Here is a 5000-nt window from a genome sequence, read left to right on the forward strand (position 1 = left end):
AAATGCAAGACATCAGGCAAAGTACAAGGTCAACACACAACATCGATGCCGCCTAACTTTGTTTGGCTTCAACAAGGAACAAGCGGTGTATGCATTTTTATCCGTTCCAGAATGCATCCCCTTGTATTTTACAATCTCCGCAGCAGATGGCGCTGTGTTACGGGCCCAGCGGCGACTCCCGGCCGCTCCGGGGCAGTGAGCCGCGATTGGCCGGTTCGAACCACCCGCCGGCGGCGGGGATTGGCCGGCGCGCGGGGCGCGGCAGCCAATGGGAGCCCCGCCGGCGGCCGCCGTTGACTGTTAGCTTCGGCCGGGGAAAACTTCTCTCCCGACGCCGGCCTCCTGGAGCTCCGGCCCGGGCACAGCTCCCCGGCAGGTCCCGGGGCGAGAACCGGGCCGGGGGGACCGGGCGGCGGCGCGGGGCCGGGCCGCCTCGGGGCTCCGGGAGATCGGGAACGGGAACCGGTGGATGGCGGGGTCCCCACGCCGGCGTCCTGGAACTCCGGCCCGGGCACAGCTCCCCGGCAGCTCCCGGGGGGAAGAACCGGGCCGGGGGACCGGGCGGCGGCGCGGGGCCGGGCCGCCTCGGTGCTCCGGGAGATCGGGAACGGGAACCGGTGGATGGCGGGGTCCCCACGCCGGGCTCCTGGAACCCCAGCCCGGGCACAGCTCCCCGGCAGCTCCCGGGGGGAGAACCGGGCCGGGGGAACGGGCGGCGGCGCGGGGCCGGGCCGACTCGGGGCTCCGGGAGATCGGGAACGGGAACCGGTGGATGGCGGGGTCCCCACGCCGGGCTCCTGGAACCCCAGCCCGGGCACAGCTCCCCGGCAGCTCCCGGGGGGAGAACCGGGCCGGGGGAACGGGCGGCGGCGCGGGGCCGGGCCGACTCGGGGCTCCGGGAGATCGGGAACGGGAACCGGTGGATGGCGGGGTCCCCACGCCGGCGTCCTGGAACTCCGGCCCGGGCACGGCTCCCCGGCAGGTCCCGGGGCGAGAACCGGGCCGGGGGACCGGGCGCCGGCGCGGGGCCGGGCCGCCTCGGGGCTCCGGAAGGGCCGTTGCGGGGACCGGTGTGTGAGAGGCACCCGCGGCCGGGCTCCTGGAACTCCGGCACGGACTAAAGCCGCGAGGAGCTCCCGGTCAGAGAACCGGAATGAGGTCGGATTTGACCGCTTTACCCGGGCCGGAGTTCCAGGAGCCCGGCCACATTCCGGCGACGTCCCGCTAAAACGGGGGCGGTGACACTCGACGCCAGACCTCGTTTCCGCCACCGCCAGCCCTACTCTAAGGGACGGGCGTCCCCCCCGGCGGTCCCCGGAGGCCATCGGATGCGGGCTAAGGTGCATTAAAAGTCGGATACGAGTCAGTGTCCGTCCCGGTTCTCCCCAGCGGTCCCTGGACGCCCTCGGATGCGGGCGAGGGTGCGCCAAAGTCGGATACGAGTCAGTGTCCGTCCCGGTTCTCCCCAGCGGTCCCCGGACGCCCTCGGATGCGGGCCAGGGTGCACCAAAGTCGGGTACGAGTCAGTGTCCGTCCCGGTTCTCCCCAGCGGTCCCTGGACGCCCTCGGATGCGGGCCAGGGTGCACCAAAGTCGGATACGAGTCAGTGTCCGTCCCGGTTCTCCCCAGCGGTCCCTGGACGCCCTCGGAGGCGGGCGAGGGTGCACCAAAGTCGGATACGAGTCCGGGTCCGGTCCGGTTCTCCCTAGCGGTCCCTGGAGGCCCTTGGAATCAGGGCCAGGGTGCACCAAAGTCGGATACAAGTCCGGGTCTTGTCCGGTTCTCCCTAGCGGTCCCTGGAGGCCCTTGGATGCGGGCCAGGGTGCACCAAAGTCGGATACAAGTCCGGGTCCGTCCCGGTTCTCCCCAGCGGTCCCTGGACGCCCTTGGATGCGGGCGAGGGTGCACCAAAGTCGGATACGAGTCAGTGTCCGTCCCGGTTCTCCCCAGCGGTCCCTGGACGCCCTCGGATGCGGGCCAGGGTGCACCAAAGTCGGATACGAGTCAGTGTCCGTCCCGGTACTCCCCAGCGGTCCCAGGACGCCCTCGGAGGCGGGCGAGGGTGCACCAAAGTCGGATACGAGTCCGGGTCCGGTCCGGTTCTCCCTAGCGGTCCCTGGAGGCCCTTGGATGCGGGCCAGGGTGCACCAAAGTCGGATACAAGTCCGGGTCTTGTCCGGTTCTCCCTAGCGGTCCCTGGAGGCCCTTGGATGCGGGCCAGGGTGCACCAAAGTCGGATACAAGTCCGGGTCCGTCCCGGTTCTCCCCAGCGGTCCCTGGACGCCCTCGGATCCGGGCGAGGGTGCACCAACGTCGGATACGAGTCCGGGTCCGTCCCGGTTCTCCCCAGCGGTCCCTGGACGCCCTCGGATGCGGGCGAGGGTGCACCAACGTCGGGTACGAGTCAGTGTCCGTCCCGGACCGGAGGAGCGGGCGCCGGCGCTGTGGGGAGCCGATCCCGGGCTCCAGCAGAGTCTATTCGGGGACCGGCTTGTCGGGGGCACTCGCGTCCGGGGTCATGGAACTCCGACCCGGACTAAAGCCTCGAGGAGCTCCCGGTCAGAGAACCGGAATGAGGTCGGATTTGAACGCTTCAGCCGGACCGGAGTTCCACGATCCCGGCCAAATTTCTGCCACGTGCCGCTAAAACGGGGGCGGTGACACTCGGCGACAGACCTCGTTTCCGCCACCGCCAGCCCTACTCTAGGGGACGGGCGTCCACCCTAGCGGTCCCCGGAGGCCATCGGATGCGGGCTAAGGTGCATTAAAAGTCGGATACGAGTCAGTGTCCCTCCCGGTTCTCCCCAGCGGTCCCCGGACGCCCTCGGATGCGGGCGAGGGTGCACCAAAGTCGGATACGAGTCCGGGTCCGTCCCGGTTCTCCCCAGCGGTCCCTGGACGCCCTCGGATGCGGGCGAGGGTGCACCAAAGTCGGATACGAGTCAGTGTCCGTCCCGGTTCTCCCCAGCGGTCCCTGGACGCCCTCGGATCCGGGCGAGGGTGCACCAACGTCGGATACGAGTCCGGGTCCGTCCCGGTTCTCCCCAGCGGTCCCTGGAAGCCCTTGGATGCGGGCTAGGGTGCTCCTAAGCCCGGGGAGAGAAGAGCGCCGCTCCGGTAGGTTTCAGCGGGGCGCGGCGCTATGCGGTAGCCGGCGGAGGCTCACCACGGCCGGGCACGCCGAGCGCGCCCGCTCCGGTCCCCGCCGGCGGGACTGTGAGTGCACGGGCAGCCGTCTGGAGCCTCCACGAGCCCGGACACGAAAAAGCGCCGCTCCGGTAACATCCAGCGGGGAGCGGCGGCATGCGGTAGCCGGCGGAGGCTCACCACGGCCGGGCATGCCGAGCGCGCCCGCTCCGGTCCCCGCCGGCGGGACTGTGAGTGCACGGGCAGCCGTCTGGAGCCTCCACGAGCCCGGACACGAAAAAGCGCCGCTCCGGTAACCTCCAGCGGGGAGCGGCGGCATGCGGTAGCCGGCGGAGGCTCACCGCGGCCGGGCATGCCAAGCGCGCCCGCTCCGGTCCCCGCCGGCGGGACTTGGAGGCTCTTGGCATCCGGCGGGAGTCACCAGAAGCCCGGGGAGAGAAGAGCGCCGCTCCGGTACCCGCCGCCGGCTCTTGGAGGCTCTTGGCATCCGGCGGGAGTCACCAGAGGCCCGGGGGGAGAAGAGCGCCGCTCCGGTCCCCGCCGGCGGGACTTGGAGGCTCTTGGCATCCGGCGGGAGCCACCAGAAGCCCGGGGAGAGAAGAGCGCCGCTCCGGTACCCGCAGCCGGGGAGCGGCGCTAGGCTGTAGCCGGCGGAGGCTCACCCTGGCCGGGCGAGCCGAGCGCGCCGCTCCGGTCCCCGCCGGCGGGACTTGGAGGCTCTCGGCATCCGGCAAGAGTCACCAGAAGCCCGGGGAGAGGAGAGCGCCGCTCCGGTCCCCGCCGGCGGGACTTGGAGGCTCTCGGCATCCGGCGGGAGTCACCAGAGGCCCGGGGAGAGAAGAGCGCCGCTCCGGTACCCGGCGACGGGGAGCGGCGCAAAGCGGTAGCCGGCGAAGGCTCACCGCAGGCCCGCAAGGCCAAGAGCGCCGCTCCGGTTCCCCAGCGGAGCCGGGCAGCGGGCGGAGGTTCCCCGTCGCGCCCGGGCAAGGGTTCATCCTGCCCGGCACCAGAGACCAAGCCGTCCCGCTCTCCCCGCCGGAGCTCCCGGACTTTGTCATTTTTCTTGGGCTGAGGTCCGCGGAGGAGGAGGAGGAGGAGGAGGAGGAGGCGGCGGCGGGAGCCGGGCGTCGGGCGGCCTCGGGAAGCCGGCGGGCGACATCGGGAGCCCCCGCGGGGATCCTCGGGGCTCAGTGAAGCTGTTCAGACGGGTGTCCCCTCTCCAGAGCCCCGGAGGTGCGGGACCGGCCCTTCCCCCCACCCCAGGCCGAGGTCCTCGGAGCGCCGCCGGCGGGAAAAGTGGGGAAAGGGACCCGCAGACCTCCGGAATGAGGTCGGATTTGAACGCCAGATCCGACCCGGAGTTCCAGGAAGTCGGCAGGGATGCGAGGGAGCTGCCGTAGAAATGGGGGTGGTGACGCTCCTCGCAAGACCTCGTTTCCGCCACCACGCGGAAGAACCGTGAGAGAGGCGTAGGCAAGCCTCTCTCAGGGACGCCGCGACGTGGAAAGCCTAGGCCGGCAGAAGGACAGAGGGATCGCCGCTCAAAGTCCTGGAGCTTTCCGACTTTGTCTCTTTTTTTTTCTTTTCCTTTTTTTTTTACCCCAACGGCGGCGGCGGGAGAAGGACGGGGACCGCGGAGGCACACTTTTCCCACCCGCTAGCCTGCTCCGGTCGCGGGACTCCCCACTAGATTACCGCGCCGCCGGACTTGGAAAGGAGCCAGAGAAAGAGCTATGAAACCTTGCTACATACGTCCTCCCGATCGATAAGGCAACGGGGCATCCGGTGGGGAGAGACCCCTCGCTCGGCCGGGCTTTGGAGTCCGTGCCGGCATAGGCGAGCGGGTCTCCCTC

This window comes from Dendropsophus ebraccatus, unplaced genomic scaffold (assembly GCF_027789765.1).
Source record: "Dendropsophus ebraccatus isolate aDenEbr1 unplaced genomic scaffold, aDenEbr1.pat pat_scaffold_782_ctg1, whole genome shotgun sequence".
NCBI classification, from domain to species: Eukaryota; Metazoa; Chordata; class Amphibia; order Anura; family Hylidae; genus Dendropsophus; species Dendropsophus ebraccatus.